At 45.8% G+C, this 25,213-nt stretch overlaps 1 protein-coding gene across 3 annotated transcripts in view; it reads left to right on the forward strand.

Annotated features, from left to right (window-relative positions):
• flt4 (fms related receptor tyrosine kinase 4) overlaps positions 1–25,213 on the forward strand; it is a 240,299-nt gene that overhangs the window by 64,588 nt on the left and 150,498 nt on the right. The window contains exon 2 of one of the 3 annotated variants that reach the window (XM_078551154.1): positions 12,815–12,874. The exons of the other annotated variants lie outside the window; for them this stretch is intronic. The gene's annotated coding sequence lies outside the window, so the exon portion shown is untranslated. The remainder of the gene's footprint in view (positions 1–12,814; positions 12,875–25,213) is intronic. 3 annotated transcript variants of the gene reach the window in all.

The following is a 25,213-nucleotide window of genomic DNA, read 5'->3' on the forward strand; positions in this document are numbered from 1 at the left end:
ACAAGATGAAAAGCTTTGATAGCATGTCTCAGAAATACGTTGGGTGATCAGAGATGTAGAACAGGAATGGGTCCCAAAACCTTCAAATCAGTAGAAAGACACTTCATGAACATGGGTCAGACGAACATAAAGACCACTTTGTGTCCATCTTTGGTGCCCACATGCCAGAATCTCTGGTGCCTTCACACTGCTGAGGATTAAGGTAGGGGGAGGGGGAGGGGGATGGTTTCCAAACCCCACCAATGGCCATACTGACCCTGATCAAGGAGTTCTGGTGGGTAACCAGTGGAATCCTCATAGGAATTTCAATGGAGCTGCTGCCAACATTGCTGGTTGAAGGGAGGGAATGAACATTCACAGTTCTCTAGGGTAGAGAATTCCAAAGATTCACAATCCTCTGAGTGAAGAGATTTCTCCTCATTTCAATCCAAAATGGCTGACCCCTTACCCTGGGACAATGTCATCTGGCTTTAGACTCAGCAGTCAGGGGAAGCAACCTTCAATCTTCTCACCTAATACTTCTCTCCTGTTTTCCGTTCACTGTCCTACCTGGTCCATCTAGCGAAGCATCTTGGGATCTTTCTCTGCAATACAATGCCCTGGAGGATGTGGTCTCACTCCAAGCTGGCTTTGGATCAGTTGTATAGAATAAACTTTTCAAGTGGAATTTTTAGCTGTTCAATCCTGGCTCCCTTTTTCCTCAGCTCTTTGCTAACTGGACAATTTTTCAAGAATTTGGGATATTGTTGAGTGAATTTCAGGATTGCCTGACCTGAAAACAAGATAGGGAAAGATGGTTTATTGGGTGTCTGACATCACGCGATGGAGAATGATGTATCAATGGATAAAGAAAAAAGCAGAAGGAGGCCATCCAACCCATCAAAGCTGTGCTAGCTCTTATTTCCTCTCACTCCCCTCCTCGTTTCCCATAGCGCTTTAATGTTTTCCTTTCAAGTATTTACAAATTCTCTTTATTACATGGCACCAGTAAACTGGAGAGGGCTCCAGTAAACGTTTCCTTTTCCAGAACCGAGAATGCTGAGGTGTGGACTGGTGAGATTTTCAAATTATGAAAGGGTTCGATAAGGTAGATGTAGAGAAGATGTTTCCACTCGTGGGACAGACCAGAATTAGGGCCGATAAATAGAAGATAGTCGTTTATAAACCCAATAGAGAATTCAGGAGGAGCTTCTTTATCTAGGTAACGGTGAGAATTTGGAACAAGGACTAGTTGGGGTGAATAGCATTGGTGCCTTTAAAGGGAAGCTTGATAAGCACATGAGGGAGAAAGGAATAGAAGGTTATGATACATGAAGAGGGTTAGAAGGAGGCTTGTGTCGAGCATAAACACTGGCATAGACCAGATGGGCTGAATGGCCTGTTTCTGTTCTGTAAATACCCTGTAAAGATGGAAGAGTGCGGAAGTGTTGAAATGAAATGTAAAGATTTGTCTAAAGTAAAACAAGTAGCAAAGAGCCTTTTGATCTCAAGGGGCCATCGCTGAGCGCACTAATTGTCAATGAACATCGTGGAGTAGCCCAGGAATAAGTAATGCTTGATGAAAGCAAAACTGCCCTGCCTTAAGTTGAAATAAACTCCTCGTGTTGTGTGAAGCTAAATACCACAGGACTTATAGTATAGATTTACGAAATGTGAATTAGGAGGATGGGAAGGGAGTTAAATTTAGCACAAACCATGTCCGAGCTCCCAAAGGGTGTACCTAACATGGGGCGGCTCCCTTCTGTAACACACTTAATTTATTCCCTGCAACAGATAAAATATGATACTCCCTGTGCAGCGTGGACACACAGCTGCTAGGTGCAGTCCGGAGAAGGCAGTGTATGGCAAGAGAGGTTCAATATCACAGCAGTCAGAAAATTGAGTATGTAGGGGGAGGTTTAAGACATTGCATACCTCAGCAGAATAGTACATATAATTCATCTCCCTACATCTTTCGAATACCAAAGAGAGATGAAACTTTATTTATTGCATTAATAGCAAACAGCATCTGGTACCCTACTTGCCCCTCCCTATCTCTGTAACCTCCTCCATCCCGACAAACCCCTGATATCTCCAACTTCTGCCCATTTACTCATCTTCCACTTCCTTCGCTCCAACATTTGCGCCCTTGCCTTCAGTGTTAATGCTCTAAACTCTGGAATTCCCTCCATAAACCTCTCCACATCTCTACCTCTACTTCTCCTCATTCAAAGTCTGCATTAAAACCAAGCTTTTAGTTACTCCTGGTATCTCCAGTTTAGATTCGGTGTCCATTTCTTGTCTGATGGTGCTCCTTTGAAGCACCTATGTTAAAGGTCCTATATAAATGCAAATTGTTCCTGCATTGTATTACATAATATTCACAGCACTGCACACACTATTCAGATCAACAGATCTGCAAGCCTCCTCCTACCATTACTTCATCCCATCAACATAATCTTCTGTTCCTTTCTCCTCGTACACTTAAATTTCACCTATTTACCTCAACTATCCATGTGCTATCAAGTTCCACAGTCTAACCATTCTGGTTCTGGTGCTCAGCACATCAAGGCAGGGAGTTGGTGAGCAAGACCAAGCAGGAAGTTTGGCCAGGACCCTGGGAGAACACCCCCATTTGTCTTTGAAATAGTGGCCTTGGTCACTGGGTCTTTATGTCCACTTGAGAAGTTTAATGGTTCAGTTAAAAGGTAGGATATCCGACAGTGCTCGCTCAGTACTGCTTCTCCAACAGTGCAACACTCGCTCAGTACTGCCTCTTCAACAGTGCGGCACTCCCTCAGCACTAACTGTTCTACAATGCTGCCTCTCCAACAAAGCAGCACCTGTTATTGCTCCTGAGACAGTGCAGCACTCCCTCAGTACTGTCTCTTGCATGGTGCAGCACCCCCATATACTGCCTCTCCAACAGAGCAGCACTCTGTTAGCATTGCCACTCCGACACTGAGTGCTCCCCCTGCAGCAGTACAGCGCTTTCACAGCCCTGCCCCTCTGACAGTACAGAACTCCCTCAGTACTGTGCTGGAAGTGTCAGCTAGCCTGGATTATGTGCTCTAGTGTCTGAACTGGAACTTGAACCCACAACCTCGTAGGCCACAACTGACAGACATGTACTCTTTTTTTGAAGTGTGGCACCATGTTTTAACCCCTCCTTTCTCTGTAATGTCCTTGGAGTGCATCATTGTCATTTTGAATTTATTGTACTTCCCTGGGGTGTGGACGTTGCTGCCAAGACCAGCTTTTATTGTGCATCCCTAGATACCCTGAGAAGCTGGTGGTGAGCTTTTTTGAATCACTGTAGATTCTTTGTAGCTGTTGGTATAGACTGAGCTTTATCACTTTGGGGCCAGTTAAGAGTTAACAACATTGGTATAAGACTGGAGCCACCTGTAGGCCCAGCCTGGGTAAGGATGGCAGCTTTCCTTCCATTAAGGACTTTAGTGAACCAGTTGGGCTTTTAAAACAACCTCACAGTTTCGTGGTCATCTTAACGTCACCAGCTTCTTATAGGATCATAGCATAATACAGCACAAAGGGAGGTCATTCAGCCCATCATGCTCGTGTCAGCTCTTTGAAAGAGCTATTCAGTTAGTCCCATTCCTGCTCTTGTGCACCATCCAAATCCCAGCCACTAATGTGAAAGGTTTTCCCTCATTTCACCTCCGGTACTTCTGCCAATCGCCTTCAATCTGTGCCCTCTACTTATCCACCCTTAGGCCATTGGAAACAGTTTCTCTTTATTTACTCTATCTAAACCTTTCATGATTTTAAACGCCTCTATCAAATCTCCTCTTCTCATTCTCTGCTCCCGGAGAACACTCCCAGCTTCTCCAGTCTCTCCAGGCGCAATGCATTACCTCATCCCTGGCACCGTTTTGGTAGATTTCCAGATTCGAAGTCTCAAACTAACTCTAATCTCATCGCGACTCTCCAGCCCCTCCCCCAATTTTGGTTAGAATTGAGAAGCAAGAAAGGAGCTATTACATTGCCCCTGCAGATTGGCCAGGGAAACAGTAAGTTAGGATTTTATTTTATCCTTTCACAGGATGTGGGAATTACTGGCAAGGCCAGCATTTGTTACCCACCCCTAATCGCCCTTGAACTGAATGACTTGCAAGGCCATTTCAGAGGGCAGTTAAGAGTCAACCACATTGCTGTGGATCTGGAGTCACATATAGGCCAGACCAGCTAAAGGATATTAGTGAACCAGATGGGTTTTTACAACAATCAATGATAGTTTTGTAGTCACTATTACTAGCTTTAAATTTCACTAATCGAATTTAAATTCCAACAACTGCTATAGTGGGATTTGAACCCATATTCTAAGGGCATTAGTTTGGTCCTCTGGACTAGTAGCCAAGTGATATTACAACACACAACACCACTGCCTCCCTCCTTAAGCATGAGTGGGTTTGGGTACAAACCAAACATATCCCACAAGGAAGAACAATGGATCATCCAAAACCTGAGCTCCCTGAATGAGAAAAGAAACAGAAGTGAAATAAAACAGACAAAGGAGGTTTATGCAAATGTCAGGTATAGAATACGATCGAAAATCAGACTGAATGCAAAGAGTGCAGCGGGAAATTAAGGAAGGATCTGCGAAGGACAAAGGGAGAGCATGAGAAAAGATTCACGGTTAACATAAAAGGGAGTCCAAAAATCTTTCATAAACAGTAGGAGTAAAAGGATAATTAAAGCACGTGTGAGACTGGCTGTGGACAAAAAACAAAGTCTTTGGCTGGGGTTTTCCGGCCCCACGGTGGTTGGGACGTGGTTGCTGTCGAGGTTCATCCCGAGCAGTTCTGTGACACAGGACTCTGTGCTCTACGGGCTGTTCCCAGGGACACACACCGAGACAAACATCAACTGCAGCTGGAGGAACATCAACTCGGTGAAAGATGCGCTTTGGTCTACCCGAAACTTGTTGGTCTTCCAGCACAAAGAGTTGTCCCCGACCGAGTGTTGCGGTCTGGCACAATCCAAAGTCCAGGACTACGTGCTGAGGGACGTACTAAAGCTTGGGGCAGCTGCCGCAAAGGCGCAATGGGGAAGGGTCGCTGTCTAAGACCTTTCTGCCACAGCGCACCGAGAGACTGGGAACTGTTTAAACCCCCTCGGGCTGTACAGCTCAAAATGAAAGGCTGTAAATGATTGTAATATTTGTTTGTACTGATGCACCTGGTGATACATTTTGTAAAAGTTGAACCGGATTGTACCCTTGTAATGGTGTTTTTGAAATGGTTTGGAATGTGGTTGAAGATATTTTATGAATAAGGTATATTTTTGCAAAAAAAAAAAGACCTGCCATGGGCAATGCGGCGGCCCAGCCCAAAGCCCATTGACTTGTGGCAGGACTGGGCGATCCCAGTGGCGGGCAGGGCCAGAAACCCCCGAGGCAGAGGGCATGACTGAGGTACAGTACTGAATGAGTACTTTGCATCTGCCTCCACGAAAGAAGAGGATGAAGTTCATGTCAGAGTAGAGAGTGAGTGTTTGAGATATTGGATAGGGTACAAATAGATAGAAAAGGAGATGCTAAATAGGTTGACATCACTCAAAGCTCACAAGTCACACTGTCAAGGCCAGATGCAGCCTAGGTTGCTGAAGAGAACAAGAGGGGAGACAGCAGAAACTCTGACCGCAATCCTTGGATATGGGAGTGGTGCCAGAGGACCGGAGGATTGCAAATGTCAAACCGCTATTCCAAAGAAAGTGGAGAAGGATAGATCTGGTAACTACAGGCCAATCAGCCTGAAAACTATGTTGGTAAAACTACTGGAGACCATTGTCAAGGGCAAAATTAATTCCCACTTGGAGAAGCATGGGCTAATAAGGGACAGTCAGCACAGACTTGCTAAATGGCAAATTGTGTCTGAATAACCTGATGAAGTAACAGAGGGGGTTGAGGAAGGTAGTGCAGTAGATGTTGTACATATGGACTTTCCATAGAACCATAAAAAAGTGATGGTGCAGAAAGAGGCCATTCAGCCCATCGTGTCTGCACTGGCCATAGAAAGAGAAAAATAAACTAGCCACTCATTTTTTATCCCACTTTCCAGCACCTAGTCCTTAGCACCAGGTACCTTTTTAAATAAGTTGAGCATTTCAGCCTCAACCGCCAATTCAGGCAGTGAATCCCAGAAGGATTGGAGGGGAAAGACTTTCTTACCCAATCACCTTAATTGAACCCTCAACCGGGGGAAACAGGTCTTTCCTGTCTACCCCTCTCATAATTTTGTATACCTCAATTAAGTCACCCCTCAGCCTCCTCCATAAATTATGGAGACTTACTTTTGACTACAGATTTTTTATTAACTGAATTTAAATTGCACTAGCTATTATGGTGGGATTTGAACCCATGCCCCCAGAGCATTAACCTGGGTCCTTTGCATTACAAGCCCAGTGATATTACCCCTGTGCCACCATCTCTGCTGACTCTGCTGCCTTTATATCACTTATTTGTAAAGTATCCAACTGCAAAGCTGCTCACAAAGTTAGACTTATTCAGAAAATAGAAACACATGGTATTAAAGGGATGATGGTAACTTATGTATGAAGTTGGCTAAGCTATAGGAGGCAGAGAATGGAGAGAATTAGGCAGTAGGGCACCCCAGGGTTGGTATTAGGACCAACGCTTTTCTTGTTATATATAAATGACCTGGTCTTGGGTATTAGGAGTACAATTTTGAAGTTTGTGGGTTATATAAATCTTGGCAATGTAGTAAACCGTGAGGAGGATGGTAACAGACTTCAGACAGGCTAGTGAAATGGGCAGACAGAGGGCAGATGCAATTTAGGGGATGCGTGAGGTGATGCACTCAGAGAAACAACGTGGAGAGGCAGTAGAATCTAAAAGGTTCTGTTTTTGTGGAGGATACAAAGACAGAGGGGCCTGGGAATGCATATTCGCAAATCTTTGAAGGCGGCAGAGCGAGTTGATAAGGTGGTTAAGGAAGTTGATGGAATATTTGGTCTTGTAAATAAGAACATTGAACTCAAAAACAAGGAAGTCACGCTAAGCGCTTACCAATTTCTGGCTAGGTATCAGCTGGAGTATTGTGTTCAATTTTGGACACTGCATCTTGGGATGAATGTTATGGCCCTCAAGAGGCCACAGAGGAGGTTTACTGGGGCTAAGGGAGTTCAGTTATGTGGAGAGATTGAAGAAACTGCTCTCCTTAGAGCAGAGAAGGTTAAGGGAAAATCTAATAGACGTGTTCAAAATACTGAAGGGCTTTGATAGACCAAGTAGGAAGAAATTATTTCCTTTGGCAAGTGGGTTGGTAACCAGAGGTCATAGATATAAAATAATTGGCAAAAGAACCAGAGGGAAATGAGCTATTTCTTCACACAGAGGGTTGTTCTGATCTTGAACACACTACCTGAAAAGCTGGTAGAATCAGGAGTTTTCAAAAGGTACTTGGTCATGTACTTGTAGAGGACTAATTCAGTGTTATGGGGAAAGAAGCTGAGGTGTGGGACTAACTTGGAACAGTTCCTTCAAAGAGCAGGTAGTTGCACGACGGGCTGAATGACTATCTACTGTGGAGTAAAATTCTATTATTCTGTGATGTTATAATATGTTCCATTGTAATGATCGGTGATTTTGGTTGGACTGAGAGAGTTGATCTGTTCCGTCCCATACATTGATGATTATTGACATTACTGAGGGGTAATCTGCCCTGTCACATTAATCAGTGATTCCAGTCTGTATTGACAGGGTTAATCTGTACTGTCAAAGGAAAATGTTCATGTAGCTGAGAAAATTTGTTGGCAAATTTCTAAGGCGTTTAACAAAAATTGAGTGGTAATATTAGGAGACTCGAATATAGACTCTGGAAACAGAGTTATTGAGAATAGTAAAGCCATTGTCTCAGGTCCCCTTCATAAAGCCAATGACACCATCCTTCTCCCTGGTTCCGAGTCTGAACCAAACTTTGCCAACCTGGTTTCAGGTTTGACCCTGAGATGAGCTTCTGATCACATGTCCGCACCAGCACTAAGACTGCCAGCTTCCACCCCCATAACATTGCCCAACTTTGCCCCCATCTCAGCTGACTTGCTGCTGAAACCCTCATTCATGGCTTTGTTACCTCGAGACTCAGCCATTCCACCACACCCCTGACCAGCCTCCCACATTAAGCTTATTCAACTCTGTTGCCTGTATCCTATCTTGTACATGTCCAAATGCAGCAAGACCTGGACAATATCCAGACTTGGGCTGACAAGTGGCAAGTTACATTTGCGCCACACAAGTGCCAGACAATGACCATCTCCAACAAGAGAGAATCTAACCATCGCCCCTTGACGTTCAATGGCATTACCATCACTGAATCCCCCACCATCAACATCCTGGGAGTTACCATTGACCATAAACTGAACTAGACTAGCCATATAAATACTATGGCTACAAGAGCAGGTTAGGGGCTAGGAATCCTGTGACGCGTAACTCACCTCCTAGCTCCCCAAAGCCTGTCGGCCATCTACCAAGCACAGGTCAGGAGTGTGATGGAATACTCCCCACTTGCCTGGATGAGAGCAGCTCCCACAACACTCAAGAAGCTCGACATCATTCACAACAATGCAGCCCGTTTGATTGGCACCACACCCACAAACATTCACTCCCTCCACCACCGACACACAGTAGCAGCAGTGTGTACCATCTACAAGATGCACTGCAGGAATTCACCAAGGCTCCTTAGACAGTACCTTCCAAACCCAGGACCGCTACCATCTAGAAGGACAAGGGCAGCAGATAGATGGGAACACCACCACCTGGAAGCTCCCCTCCAAGTCACTCACCATCCTGACTTGGAAATAGATCGCTGTTCCTTCACTGTCGCTGGGTCAAAATCTTGGACCTCCCTCCTTAACAGCACTGTGGGTGTACCTACGCCACATGAACTGCAGAGGTTCAAGAAGGCAGCTCTCCACCACCTTCTCAAGGGCAATTAGGGATAGGCAATAAATGCTGGCCTAGCCAGCGAAGCCCACATCCCGTGGATGAATAACAAAAAGTCAAACTTGCAACAATTACTCCTGGGCTCGCTGGGCTGCAATGGCTCCTGGTTAAGCAACACCTGGATTTAAAAATTCTCATTCTTTTCACATCTCTCCATGGTCTCATCCCTCCCTAGCTCTGTAACCTCCTCCAGCCCCACAACCCTTTGTGATCTCTGTGTTCCTCCAATTCCAGCCTCTTGCACATCCCCAATTTTAATTGCTGCACCATTGGTGGCCGTGCCTTCAGCTGTTAATGCCCTAAAATCTGGAATTCCCTCCTTGAACCTACCTCTCCGTCTCTCTTTCTTCCATTTAAGATGCTCTTTATAATCTACCTCTATGACCAAGCCATCTGCCCACAATAGCCCCTTCTGTGGCTCAGTGTCAAACTAAGGGTCTCTTGTGAAGCTTCTTGGGATGTTTTGCTATATGGCTGCAAGTTGTTGTAGGGAAGGCGAGGAATTTCTGCTATATGTATAGGAAAACATTTTTGATCAATGTGCCTCCATTCCAACAAGGAGAGAAGAGCAAATAAAATCAGAAAATGCTGGCAATGCTCAGCAGGCTTGGTAGCGCCAGGTAGAGAGAGAAACAAGAGCTATTGTTTCAGTTCAACCTTAAAAACAAACGCTGTTTCTCACCACAGATGTTGCCAGACCTACAAAGCGTTTCCAGCATTTTCTGTTTTTCACTTCAGATTTCCAGCCTCTGCAGTAACTTGCTTAAGGGAAGAAGCAATGTTGGATCTGCTCTTGAGAAATGAAGTAGAGGAAGTGAGCATGTTACAGTCGAGGATCATCTAGTGACTACAACTGCATTTGGTTTAAAGTAATTATGAAAGAGGTTAGAAAATAGCAAAGGTAAAAAAATGCTCAACTGGGAAGAACTAATTTCGGTGATTTAAGAAGAGATCAAGCCTATAGTTTGGAAAAGGTGATTGCAATGTAAAGCAGTAACAGAGCGATGGAGGGCGTTGAGGGAAGAGATGGCTCAAGTACAAACCAAGCTTATTTCTTTTAAGGGAAATGGTAGAGCTCATTTTCCCTGGATGGCAGAATAAAAATTAAAATAAATCAGAAAAAGGAGGATTATGTCAAATGTCAGGAGCAAGATTCAGTTAATAACCAGGAAGAGTAAGGAAAGCACAGGAGAAAATTGAAAAAGTTTATACAGGAGACAAAGAGAGGCTACAAAAAAAAGACTGACAGGCAACATTAAATTGAACCCTAAAGCATTCTATAAACATATAAAGTATAAATTGTTTTCCAAGGATAAGGTTGAACCAACTAAGGACCCAAGGCGAAGCCTTTGTGCAGAGGCAGTGAACCTGGCTAAAATATTAAATGGGTACTTGACATCTGTCTTCACAAATGAAACTGGTGATGTGAAGGCCACACTAAAGGAGGTGATGGGAGTTATGGACAGAATATTAACAGAGAGAGAAGATGTACTAAAAAGGTTAGCATCACTGAAAGTTGGTAAGTCATCTGGCCCAGATGGAATGCATCCTAGGTTGTTGAAAGAAGCAAGGATAGAAGTAGCAGAGGTCACACATTTTTCAATCCTTGTTAGATCGAGGAGTGTGTTGGAGAGCTGGAGGTTTGTTAATCTTATACCCCAATTCTCACCCTCAAACCCAGTTCTCACACCCAAACCCAGTTCTCACTCTCAAACCTAATATCAAGTTTTCGAATTCTATCATATTATGATAATGGCTGGTGAATGTTGTGTGCTTGAGAGGAACAGTTGACTTTGAGTCTATATGTTCCTCAGAACTCTCCACCACTGCAGTTTTTCACACCTCGTGCGTGGGTAGACAAGTGGATAGAGATCGATTGTTGTGATTGGTCAACAACTGTTGTATCATGTAATTACCATGATGGTCAAAGATGACCTAGATGGACCTTGATATTTTTTCGTCCCATAATTCCTATGTTCCTGTAACGCTCAACACAAGGAAGTGATTTTTGTGCTCATCGTTCATACACAAACAACAACAACTTGCATTTATATAGCATCTTTTACAATAGTAAAATGTCCCAAGATGCATCACAGGAACATTATAAAATCAAGAATAGACACAAAGCCAAACAAGGAGATATTGGGACAGGTGATCAAAAGTAAGGTTAAAGAGGTAGGTTTTAAGAGAGAAAGGCGAAGAGATCCAGGCCTAGAGTTGCCAACTCTGATTGGGCACATGCCTATAGGTGCCATCACATGAATGACTCTAACTGTCCCGTTGGCCCCCCCCACCTCCCTCCCCTCACACTCCTGCCATTGGTCATCCAACATGTCCATCCTTCCCACGGCCAATCAGAAAGTGAACAGACTCTTCATTACTCCCATTGGATGATTTTTAGCTGTCAGTCAAACAGCTTTTGTCCCCCCCTCCATCTCAGATACTTTTCCTCTCAATAGCAAACCGTTCAAAGAAATATTTTGAAAAAACACCAGTTTTTAGCGCTCCTATGGTTTTTCTCCCAGGTTTTGCTTGCAGTAGCAACCAGGAGATTATTCATTAATTCCTAAAGGTTCCAGTAGAATCCTGGAATGTTTCCAACCTTACCAAGGGCCTATGCAGCTGAAGGCACAACCACCATTAACAAAATATAATAAGGTGTTCTCAAGAGACCAGAATTGGAGGAGCACGGAGATTACGGAGGGTTGTACGGCTAGGGGAGGTTACAGGGATAGGGAAGGCGAGGCTATGGAGGGATTTGAAAACAAGGATGAGAATTTTAAGATTGTGGTATTCCTGGACTGGGAGCTGATGTAGGTGAGTGAGCGCAGGGGTGACGGCTGAACATGACTCGGTACGAGTTAGAATACAGGCCGCAGAGCTTTGGCTGAGGTTAAGTTTACAGAGGGTGACAGGTGAGATGCCGGCCAGGTATGCATTGGAATGGTTGAGTCAAAAGTTGGGGAACAAAAGCATGGACATGGGTTTCAGCAGCAGATGAGCTGAGGCAGTGACAAAAATGGGTGGTGTTACAATGGTGGAAATAGGTGGCCTTAGTGGTGGAGAGGAGATAGCGGTCAGAAGCTCAGCTCAATGTTGAATAGAATACAGAGGTTTCGAATGGTCTGGTTCAGTCTAAGGTAGTGGTGAGGGAGAGGAATGTGTGTGACTTTTTCCAGTTGTTATGGTAAAGTTGGGCGTGAACTGCAACTCCAAGGTTACAGTGAGCAAAAAGTAGTGCTTCCAGTTGTAAGCTTGAATAACTGGAGTAAGAAGGCTGACTCAGGCACAGTGACACTTAGGTCCACCCTCTAATGATTCTATAGTGTGCACATGATGTTTAATAAAATGTGTTTACTTCTGCACTATCCATATTAATTGAGCTTTGAGAGTCAACCATGGTTCAGGAGGTAACTCTCACGCCTCTCAAGGTTGTAGGTTCAAGTCCCACGCCAAAGACTTGAGCACAAAATGCAGGCTGACACACCCTGTGCCAGTACTGAGGGAGTGCTGCGCTGTTGGTGGTGCCATCCTTCAGGTGAGACGTTAAACCGGGACCCCGTCTGCCCCCTCGGGTAGACGTGAAAGATTCCACTGTCACCATTTCAAAGGAGAGAAGTGGATTTCTCTCTTGTGCCAATGTTTGTCCCTCACACCACACCGGTTAATTATATCACTGCTATTTGTGAGAGCTTGCTGTGCACAAATTGGCTGCTGTGTTTTCCTTACATTACAACAGTGACTACACTTCAAAAAAAAAGCGTTTCACTGGCTGTGAAGCGCTTTGCGACGTCCTGAAGTCATGAAAGGCGCTATATAAATGCAAGTCTTTCTTTTTTTTTTCTTCCATAGAGATGTGAGCCCCTGTACCTCATCCGTGCCAGATACCAACTGAAACAGCAGTCTGCACAGGTATGAGCATGGCAGATGGTAGATGTGGTGTGCGTAGGGTTGCCAACTCTGGTTGGACTTATTCCTGGAGGCTTCATCCTAAGTCCTCCTATTTCCAACCATCCCACCATCCCACCCCATCTCCAATATTTTTAAATTAATAAATCAAAAATGTGCAAAGGAAACACACAATTATTTTGTTTTTTTTTTCAAAAAAAGCCCTGTGAGTTTTATTCCCGGGTTTGGTTTGCTCAAAGCAGTGTCCAGGAGATTGATCTTTAATTCCTGGAGACTCCAGGACAATCCTGGAGGGTTGGCAACTCTAGGTGTGTGTCACAACTGGTAGAGATACTCACTGCTTGGAAAATTAATGGTTAGCTTTTTTTTTAAAACTTAAGTTAGCCAAATGATTTGGTTAAGTTTGAGAGCTCTGTTAATCTACGTGGTCTCACATGGGTGTAATTATCCCTGGGATGTGTGTGTGTGATCCTCATCTGCTTGTCATTGAGACGAACATAGGAAATAGGAGCAGGAGTAGGCCATTGAGCCTGCCCCACCATTCAACTTTATTATGGCTGATCTTCTACCTCAATGCCATTTTCCTGCACTATCCCCATATCCCTTGATGTATTTCATATGTAAAAACATGTTTTGAACATGCTCAATGACTGAGCTTCCATAGCCCTCTGGGGTGGAGAATTCCGAAGATTCACCACCCTCTGAGTGAAGAAACTGCTCCTCATCTCAGTCGTAAATGGCCTCCCCTTATCCTGAGACTGTGTCCCCTGGTTCTAGACCACCTCCCCTCCCCAGCCAGGAGAAAACATTCTTCCTGCATCTACCCTGTTGCGCCCTGTATGCTTCAAAAACTCCGGAAGGGTCCACTCCAGATGTGTAAAAATTGTTGGAGGAGTGGGGGTTCAGATAAGCTGGAAGTTGTGGTTCCGAACTGCCGCCCTGTTCACTCTGAGACCCTACAATAGGGATGTGGAGGCCAGCAACCCGCCTTCGCCACCCCACCGAAAATCAGTGAGCCCATTGCAGCCCCACTGTCCTTGGAATATAAATCATGCTTCAGTCGTGTAAAGCTTTGGCCAGACCTCATCTGGGTAAAAGGACCAAAACTGCGACAGATGGAGTTCAACGTGAAGGAAATTTGACACCATTCACTTCGGACCCAAGAAAGACAAATCAAAGTGTTTTCTCAATGATGAGAATCTAGGATGCTGTGGGGAAGCGGAGAGTTCCTGTTTCAGTTGTGCTGGCATCGCAGACTAACATCTGCATTCCACCAACATTTTTTCGTGAATGAAACAGCAATGCGGTAATGACCAGATAATCCGTTTGCTTTAATCATGTTGATTGAGGGACAAACATTGGCCATGACACCAGGGATAACTCCCCTGCTGCCCTTCAGCATAATGTCATGGGAACGCTTACTTCCACCCAAGCAGGCAGTTGGGACCTCGGTTGAATGTCTTATCCGGAAATTGGCGCCCCCCCCCACAACGCTGCAATGCTTCCTCCGTGTTGCGCTGAAGAGTCAACCTTGATTTCTGTGCCCAAGTCCTGGAGTGGAACTTGAACCCAGCACCGTGTGCCTCAGAGGCAAGTGTGCTTCCAGCTGCCACACAGCTGGCTCAATTTTGTCTGCCTGTGTGTACAAATCTCTAGAAGCTGGTGCAGAGGAACAAAAAAAGAAAACAAAGGGGAATATTGGCCTTTATCTCAAAGGGATCTGGAATGCAAGAGTGAGGAAGAGATTCTTCAATTGTACAGTGGTCAGACTCATTTGGAGTAGTTGTGCTCATTTCTGTGCAATGCACCATAGGAAGGATATAATGGCCTTGGGAAAGTGTGCAGTGTAGACTCACCGGAATGACACCAGGGCCTTGTAGAGTCAAATTCAGAAGAACGGTTGCATGGGCTAGACTTAATGGTACTTCCTTGAGTTTGAAGTATAAAAAGGGCGATCTATTCAAAGTGTTCAGGATGATTAAACGAGTTGGCAGGGTGGATGGTGAGAGACCGTTTCCTCTAGTTGGTGGTGGAAAGGGGCGATGTGAGGTGGTCGGCGTGGTGGGGGGTTGTGGAGTCCTGAACAAGGGCATCATAATCTTAAACTCACAGCTAGGCAATTCTACACACAAAGGGTACTGCAAATCTGGAACTCTCTCCCTCAAATGCTCTTGAGTCTGGGGGTTAAGTGAAAAAGATCTAAACTCGGATTGATCGAAGTTGGTTGGATTTTTCTTGGATCAAGCTTTGGTTGCTGATTGGCTAGAGCCAAGGCTACAAGCATTGTGCTGGAGAAGAGAACTGTTTAGTTGAAGTAAATAAGGTGAAACTGTGACCACTGGAGGGAGGGTCAGCAACCAGAAGGCACAGATTTAAGGGGCGGAATTTTACAGCCCCATTGCGGCCGGGGGGTGGAGGGTGTGGTCGTAAAATGCTGCAAACCGTTCAAAAGTCCATTGACTTCGGCAAGATGGTAAAATTCCACCCCAAGGGCTTCAGCAAAAGTATCAGCTGGGAGATGAGGTAAGAAATGTTTTTACGCTGAGAGTTGTGATCTGGAACACACAGCCTGAAAGGCCGGTGGAAGCAGATTCAACTTTCAGAAAGGGAATTGGATAAGTACTTGAAGGGAAAATAATTAATTGGATAGCTCCACTAAAAACTGGCAGAAGCATGATGGGCTGAATGGCCTCCCTTTGCACTGTAACATCCTTTGGTTCTATGAAAACCAGCACAATACTGACTTGAAATGCTTGCTTGTGGCCGTCTAGCCAGAGGTGGTTCCTGTGAGGCCGTAAGTTTGAAGGATTTTCAGGAGCTGATTGGGAAGAGTTCTAATCTCCCAAGTGGGCCGTTTACCCCCAATGGATTCCATAAAATGCTGGATTGGCTGGGAGGAGCAACTGGATTACAGAGTCCGCCATAGACTGTTAATGTGGTTGCAATCTTCGAATCGGGTCCTCTTGGAGCTAATTCAACATGAAAGAGACCCCGGCCTCCTTCTTCTTAAGAAGATGATCATCAGAGAAATAACAAAAGGGTGAGGTCCTTCTAAGTCGCTCAGTGACAATGCAATGTGCAAGTGCAATGTCACTTATCACAACAGGACAGATCACATTCTCTTGAATGTTGGGCCCACCAGTTGTGGTATGGATAGTTTCAGGCTGTCTGTCTGCAAACCAATTCTGGTCAGCTCCGAGCCCAGCATATACAAGTGCCGTTCCCGCTGACACTGCTTTAACTAGTTATGTTTCAGAGGATCTGGAAATTTTGTACAGCTTTTTAAAATGAGAGGAGGCTGTGGTGCTCTATGTCGGATGGTTTTGTTACAATAATGTGTTTGGGCCAGTGAGTGTCATAGTGCCTCCCAATCGAAAGGTCATGGGTTCTGTCACACTCCAGAAACTTAGAACGCAGAATCTAGATTGATGCTTCCAGCGCAGTACTATGGGAGGGCTGCACTGTCACAGGGGCAGGACTGAGGGAGCACTGAACTGTTGGAGGGGCAGTGCTGAGGGGCTGCCACACTGTCGGAGGGACATCACTGAAGGAGCACTGCACAATCAGAGGGTCAGTGCTAAGAGAGCACTGAACTGTCGGGGGGGGCAGTACTGAGGGAGCAATGTGCTGTTTTACTGATGTGACATTAAACCAAGGCACTCATCTGCCTTCTCAGGTGATTGTAAAAGGTGGCATAACACTATTTTGAAGAGAAAAGCTCTCTCCAGTGTGCTGACCAGTATCCCACAACCAATATCACTAAAAACAGATAATCTATCTTATGGTATATCTTTTGGCGTCTGTGGGAGTTTGCTGTGTGCAAATTGACTGCTGTTTTTGCATACATTATAACGGTAGCTATCATTATTAGTCATGTGAAGTTCTGTAGGGGTGGCTTGGGATTGTGAACAGTGCTTGCAAGTCTTTCTTGACACAGTGCTTTAAGCTTTACCTGTTACTGCCTGTAACCTCGATGCCACTACAGCTCTGAGAATTAACCAAGGGTGGCCAGAGCCTGTGCATGACATGTGTGGACTCTCAGAAGGCACACTTCCAGCTTTTTAGGCAAGTGATGGACTGAATTTCTGAGGTTGTCCATGTAGCCAAAGAACTGGATTTCAGTCACTGAAGTGTATGCCTCTGCTCATGGCCAAGACCCACCCAGAAGTGGAGAGTGTGAGTGATTGAGATAAATGACCTGTTAATCCATGGGGTTTTGTGTGTGAGATGCTGGTTGAGGAAAGATATTGGCCCTATTGCTCTTCAAGTAGTGTCCAGCTGAAGCATCAAAACGGACCTTCATTTAACGTCTAATCTGAAAGTTGACACCTCTGACAGTGCAGCACTCTCATAATCATACTGAGTGTTGGCCTGGGTTATGTGTCGAAGTCTCTGGAGCGGGACTTGAATGAACTTCTGACTTGCATGAGAGTTCTGTCCTCTGAGCCAGAATGATACTTGATACAAATGCAACACTAAACTCATTACGGATCCCAATTCCCAGCAGATTTCCAATGATTTAATACATCAGTTTCATATCTGTAGTAACTTTTGGAAAGTATGAGTGATTCATTTCATATGTTCCTATTTGGTGATATAGTGTTCTTCTCCGTCTCGTCAATGAAACTGGTGGAAAACCTCTCCGAGTCCTTAATGCAGAGCTCCCAGACTCTGGAGAGAGGCTGTTGGGAGTGGAAGCCATTGATCAGTTGGTAGCCCAGTAATGAAATAAAACTCTATGCTTTGTCACTCTGGTCAGTTTAAAGGTTTTGTGGAGAAACATTAGACTGATGGAAAGTTCAGGCTACCCTTCATTCTGACTTGGTCCAGTCAATGTTCTCTGCGTTGAGTTAATCCAAAAGACTCTCACCCTCCCAGTTGAGGAGTTGCAGCATCTCCAATTCTTGATTTTTCCACACAAACCGAATGCAGCCTCTCAGAGCGAGAGAGAGAGAGAGAAATAAAACACACAGTGTTGATTCTTGTTTAAAATCATGGAAATGCGGAAGTGTTTAACAGTTTATGTTCTAATTTCACTTAAAATGGCAACGAAAGGCCTTGTGTTCGTATATCGCCTTTCACCATCTCAGGAATTCCCAAAGCCATTATGGTTTAAGTTACGGTTTAAAGTGTAGTCGCTGTTCTAGTGAAGGAAATTGCAGCAGCCGATTTATGCACAGCAAGCTCCCACAAACTGCAATGTGATGAATGACCAGACCATGTTTTTTCAGTGATGCCGTTTGCAAGATAAATTCCCTTGCTCTTCTTTGAAATAGAGGACGTAGGACCTTTCATCCACCTGAGAGGGCTGATGGGCCCTTGGTTAATACCTTATCCAAAAAGGTGCCTCTGACAGTGCAGTACTCCCTCAGTGCTGCATTAGGAGTGTCAGCCTGGATTATGTGCTCAAGTCAGGAGCGAGACTTGAATCAATGACTATCTGATTCAGGTAATGGAACTAACTGAGACAAGGTAGAAACCTTCTCTTTAACATCAAATGATTCTGATTAAATAGGGAAAATAATCCTCTCCATTTAATTCACAACATTGTATTGGATTCAAGGTGTTGGACAGTGAAACCTCTTCACATTCAGAGCTATCTTTGACCCAACAAATAACTGGAAAGATCCATTAACCAATGAAATTATAAATTCAGGGAGTTATAGGAAGGGATTTTGGAGCTTAACAGGAACAACACAGGAAAGTTTGGAAGAGAACCAACCACAGACATGTTGACAAAACAGAGAGCAGGGGGAGAGGTGACAAGGCTGAAAGAGGTTGGATATTAAAGGATAAAGGATCATCTTCACTCATCCTTTGTGCCAAATTTATGAAGCTCCTGTAGGGCAGATGGAAGCTTTAACAGCGCAGGGACTACAAGCTTAAGATGACTCACATGTTTAAAATTCCAAATCCAATTTGTGGTGTGGTCTGTGTCAATAGACCAAAGGGATCTGAGCAGCATTTTCCCCCATTAAATTCAAACTATTTGGTAAGTTCTGCCAAGTTCAGAAACATTCCATCAATTTGCCTTGCCACCGGGAATCTGGTTTGGCATTTCACACTGTGACTTCCTCACTGGATAGAAGACTTTCTGAGTCTTCTCCTCTAAGACAAGTTGCCCATCCCGAGCGCATCATGACAAATCGAAGGCCATGTGCTCTCGATTCCCCATTGTCGGAGGCAGAATACTGTCCTCCCACGTGGCGAGAGAGAGACTCAGAAAATCTCCCCTTAAACGTCGACTCCTTGCTAACCATTTTGTCTGTGGAAATACCATATTCAATGTTCCTCACAGGAATTTGGGTTTGAAGATCAGAGCTTACCGCTGAACCCAGCAGGGCCTCCTCATCCTTCGGTGCTACATGTTGCTGCATACTCTGAGTTTCCCCATTAAATATTACTTCACTGGTGTCGTATGTGTTTGCATCTCAGCTGTCCAGAGGTTCCACGCATTTAACATTTCTGTTTCTCACTTCAAGGAATATATTGTACGGAGCTTTGAGCTATGTTTTTTGTGGATAGATTTGAGTTTATTGCTTTGGAGTTTTCAAAAATATTTCATGTAATCTTTTACAAAACCATGAATAGTGCAAACACAGCACAGCACAGGGATTCAATTGTAGAAGGATCAAATCAGGGATATTATATTAAATTTGTACAGAACCTTCTTTAGACCACATTTGGAGTACTGTACACAGTCCCGGTCCCTAACCCACCTCACTGAGACCCCTGACTCCAGACTTGCCTGGGCTCCTTGCCACGGTGGGATTGCCTGTCGCCCCGCCAGTGGGTACCACTCCTGGCTGGCACTGCTGGGACTACAGAGCTGCTGGATAATCCAATTGGCGACTAGCTCTGTAAGGTGGGACTTCCTCCCGAGAAAGGAGCGGTAGTCACGTCTTAAAGCAATTAACATGGCTCCCAGTGTTAAATTGTTGCCGAGCAGCCATCAGAATTGCGGGCAGTCTCCCCCTCTGACTTTTTAGCTGGGGGTATCGGGGGCGCGATGCCTGCCTGTTATTTAACTAGCTTCCAGCACCCATTCAGACAGTGCACTTCTGATCATAACAACTCGTTGTGTTTAGAAAAGATATCTCCTCATTTGCCCTCAGGTTCTTTTGCCAGTCACCTAATTCTGACTCTTTAGGCTATCAAACCTCTTGCCCATAGGAAGCAGTTTCTCACCATCTACTCCCCACTCCCTGGGGTCGCCCTGTAAATACTGACACACTCCCCGAGGATCCCCTATAAATACTGACACACTCTCTGGAGTCACCCTGTAAATACTGATACACTCACAGGGACCCCCTGTAAATACTGACACACTCCCCGAGGATCCCCTATAAATACTGACACACACTCTGGAGTCACCCTGTAAATACTGATACACTCACAGGGACCCCCTGTTACTGATACACTCCCGGGGGCCCCCTGTAAATATTGACACACTCCCCGAGGACCCCCTGTAAATACTGACACACTCCCTGAGGATCCCCTATAAATACTGACACACTCTCTGGGGTCGCCCTGTAAATACTGATACACTCACAGGGACCCCCTGTTGTTGATACACTCCCGGGGACCCCCTGTAAATACTGATAAACTCCCGGGGGCCCCCTGTATATATTGACACACTCCCCGAGGACCCCCTGTAAATACTGACACACTCCCTGGAGACACCCTGTAAATACTGACACAATTCCTGGAGACACCCTGTAATAACTGACATGCTCCTGGAGACACCCTGTAAATACTGATACACTCCTGGGATCTCCCTGTAAATACTGACACACTCCTGGGGTCCCCCTGTAAATACTGACACACTCCTGGGATCTCCCTGTAAATACTGACACACTCCTGGGGTCCCCCTGTAAATACTGACACATTTCCTGGGGACCCCCATAAATACTGACACACTCCCTGGGGACCTCCTGTAAATACTGACACACCCCCTGGGGGACCCCCTATAAATACTGACGCACTTCCCGTGGACCCTGTGTAAATACTGACACACTCCCTGGGGACCTCCTGTAAATATTGACACACTCCCTGGGGACTCCCCCTGTAAATGCTAACGCTCCCAGGGGCCCTCTGTACTGAGTCTCACTGGGTACAGGTCCACACAGGCACCGTCACCGACAGAGGCCGTCTGATGCAAGGTTTGAACCCTTAACCTTCTGACGCAGATGCAGGAATCCTGTCACTGTTCCAAAAGCTCACTCTGCAAATATACATAACCGATATTTATGCAAGTGGTAGGTTATGGAAGTCACGGCCACAGGGAGTGGTTGAGGCGAATAGCATTTAAGGGGAAGCTAGATAGATAGATGAGGGAGGAAGGATAAGAAGGATATGCTGATAGGGTGCGATGACGAAAGGTAGGAGGAGGTTCATGTTGAGCTTAAACTGTAGCAGGGATCCTGCAATCAGTTGGGCCAATTTCTGTTCTGTAAATTCTATGCAATTTATATCTCAGGGTCGGAATCACTGCCACTCAGTAATTGATCAGGAATAGAAGGTGTTTTGCAGCTTGTTATTGTTGTTGTGCACTGATGTTGTGTTGAGGAGCACACAATGTCCTGTATGCGCTGCTCCGGACAGACTTGTCGGAGTTGGGTTATTTGCTGTTCAAGATTCTGTAAACACACAGGAAAACAGGAACCCCACCCACCTTGTGTGAATTTTCAAACATCATCTCCAGTATCCTGTTTTTTAATTTTGGAGGGTGTGTGGGTTGTTCACCAGGCACTGAAAAAGAACAGAACTGGCGATGTTTGCACCTTATACTTCAAGTGAAAGAAACATTTGCATTTCTGTAGCAACTTTCACAACCACAACACATTAGAACACACTTCTTTGGCTGTTAAGTGTTTTGTAAAGTGTACTGTTGTAATATTGCTGACACAGAAACCAATTTGTGCACAGCAAGCTTCCATGAACAGCAATGTGATCAAGACCAGATAATCAATATTTATTGACATTGGTTGAGGGGTGAATATTGTCCCAGTGCACTATCAGGGATCTTTTACATCTACCTGGCAGAACAGCCAGGGCCTCAGTTTAACGTTTAATCCAAAAGATGGCTTCTCCGACGTTGCAGACCTTCCTCAGTACTGCCCCTCCGACAGTGAAGCATTGTCTCACTGCTGAACCTCCAACAGTGCTGTGCTCCCTCAGTATTGACCCAACAATAGTGCAGCACTCCCTCAGTACTGCCCCTCTGACAGTTCAGTACTCCTTCAGTACCGCCCATCTGACAGTGCAGCATTCCTTAGGTGCTGCCCCCTGACAGTGCAACGCACCCTTAGTACTGCCACCCGACAGTGCAGCACCCCCTCAGTCCTGTCCCTTTGACAGGGCGGGACCCCCTCAGTATTCTCCATCTGACAGTGCAACACTACCTCAGTTCAGCCCCTCTGACAGTGCAGTACCCCCTCAGTTCTACCACTTCAACAGTGCAGCACTCCTTCAGTACTGCCCCTCTGACACTGCAGCATTCCTTAGGTGCTGCCCCCTGACAGTACAGCACTCCTTCACTACTGCCTCTCTGACAGTGCAGCTCTCCCTCAGAACCGCCCCTCTGACAGTGCAGCACTGCAAAATTATACCTTATTCATGAAATATCTAAAAGAACATTACAAAATGAATTGCAATGAAATTCAAATTATCTACAAAGATCATGTTGCACTCTAAGGTGTTTCAATACAATTGAAATACATGTAATTTTTTAAAAATTCATTAATGGGCTGTGGGCATCACTAGCTAGGCCAGCATTTATTGCCCATCCCCAATTACCCTTGCATTTAAGAATCAACATTGCTGTGGGTCTGGAGTCATGTGTAGGCCAGACCAGGTAAGGATGGCAGATTTCCTTCCCTAAAGGACATTAGTGAACCAGATGGGTTTTTTTAACCACAATCAGCTAATGGTTTCATGGTCATCATCAGACTTTTAATTCCAGACTTTTATTGGATTCAAATTTCACCATTTGCCATTGTGGGATTTGAACCCAGCTCCCTAGCATTACCCTGGGCTTCTAGAATACTAACTGAGTGATAATACCACTATGCCACCACCTCCCCTTTACTGTATATATTCAATGTGAGTCATACAGCCTGAGGGGGCCTGTACAACTTCCAGACCCTCAATGTACTATGGCTGAAAGGCCTAAGGCAGAGACCTTTCCCCATTGCAACACTGCAGCGGCTGCCCCAAGATTTAGTGCATCCCTCAGCACATAGTCCTGGACCTTGGAATGTGCCAGTCTGCAACACCAGGTCAGGGACAACTCTTTGCGCTGGAAGGCCAACAAGTTTCAGGCAGACCAAAGAGCGTCTTTCACTGAGTTGATGATCCTCCAGCTGTAGTTGATGTTTGTCCCCGTGTGTGCCCCTAGGAAGAGCGCGTAGAATACTGGTCCTGCGTCATGGGGCTGCTCGGGATGAACCTCGACAGGAACCGCTGCATCTCGCTCCAGGCCTTCTTTACAGAGGCACATTCCACAAGGAGCTGGACAACGGTCTCATCCCCACCACAGCCACCTCGAGGGCAACATGTGGAGGGGGTGAGACTCCTGGCGTGTAGGAAGGATCTGACGGGGAGGGCCTTTCTCACCAGCAGCCAAGCTACATCTTGGTGCTTGTTGGAAAGTTCTGGCGATGAGGCATTCTGCCAAATGACTGGACAGTCTGCTCAGGGAACCATCTAACAGGATCCACCATCTCCTCTTCCCGCTGGGCCTCTAGGACATTATGTGCAGACAACTGCCTGATGGACTTGTGGTCGTAGGTGTTTCTCTGTATAGATTTTTCCGTGAGGGACAGCTGGTATGGTACGGTCAGAGGCATCCCTATGCTACAGCGAATTGAGGTGACTGCCCTGTGCCCCAGGCTTTGGGGGGGGCCTCGCACTTTGGCATCATGGTGTCAACTGTAATAGAGCTTGTGGCGCACACCAAGCGATTCACTGTCTCTCGCACCCGAGGCTCAAAATGAGGGTTTACTGGTGGACATAAGCGAATAAACGAAGCAGGTATCCCCTTTCCAAGACACATAAGAGGGTAGAAGAGAAAGCAGATTAAGGCCACATGAACCAGGACAAATCTCCGCCAAGGCAGTGGGCCGGGCGATTGGAAGGGCGGTGGTGAGCTCAGCACCGTCCATCACCCTTGGAGACGGCAGTTCTGACCTCAGCGGCAGAGCGTCTTTCATTCCAACTCTCATTCACCACAGAGGGGCAGGATGAACTATCCCGAGCTAGTTAACGTCTTTAAAAAGCCAGCACATCGCGCGTAGTGCCTGACCTGCAGGGTTAGTCATTCCCTTGCTGTCTATTTTCGGTCCTGGGCAATTGGACTCCTCCGCTTCCTATTTTATTTTTCTCCCAGTTCGCATTTGCAACTAACATTCGCTTCACGTTCAAAGATATACCGTCATTTTTTTTAAAAGTCGAATTATTTATTGCATTGTGTTTGTATTTTTCCTTAAAGTTAAACACAGTGAATGTCCTCACTCTGACACTGAGCCGGAATTTTCTAGCACCCCCTCCCTCCCCCCCAGTAGCAGGGCCATTGAAACCTCCATTCGCATCAGCGAGACCGGAACATCCCGCCAGGGTAATGGGGCGGGAAAATCCCAGCCTTAAAGTTCGCTCCAGTTGGGGTGTTGGGGTGTGTCAGTAAAAATGTTCTAACGGAATCCAGTAGAGGTCATGCATTTCTCCCTAACAGAAGGCGAGCCAACAATGATGTTCAGCCTTGGAAGCAAGGTGTATTCTTCCGTGCAACACAGTTATCACGCTCGATCGTGCCGTTGTAACTGAGTGCTCAGTGGCTGGGGCGCTGATGGTGCTCCTCTCCACAGACACGCCCGGAGGCCCAGCCATCAGAGGAAACTTGGCCACAGATGTTACAGGGGCCCCACACATTGTGATTTGCCTGGGGCCCCGCACCCACCTAGGGATGGCCCTGGGCACGGTCCAACCATTGGGAGCATCCCACGGCAGCGTGACCAGACCCATCCCTTCGCAACACCGGGGACAGGGAGAACCTCAGCACCTAGTGACACTTGGCGTTTGCGTACAGAGAGCCTGCGCACAGCTTGATGCAGCCGCACACAAAGGCGGCCAGCAGGATGAGGGCGATGTTGGGCATGTTTTCTCCCCCTTATCTAGAGGTTTGTATATCATGTCCCTGCGAACACGGTCCATTTTTGACCTCCAGATAAAGCGGAAGATGGCTCGGGCAATCGGCACAGCGCCAGAGCGTTTTTTAATTCATTCACGGGATGTGGGCTTCGCTGGCTGGGCCAGCATTTATTGCCCATCCCCAATTGCCCTTGA

This window comes from Cetorhinus maximus, chromosome 10, assembly GCF_964194155.1.
Source record: "Cetorhinus maximus chromosome 10, sCetMax3.hap1.1, whole genome shotgun sequence".
NCBI classification, from domain to species: domain Eukaryota; kingdom Metazoa; phylum Chordata; class Chondrichthyes; order Lamniformes; family Cetorhinidae; genus Cetorhinus; species Cetorhinus maximus.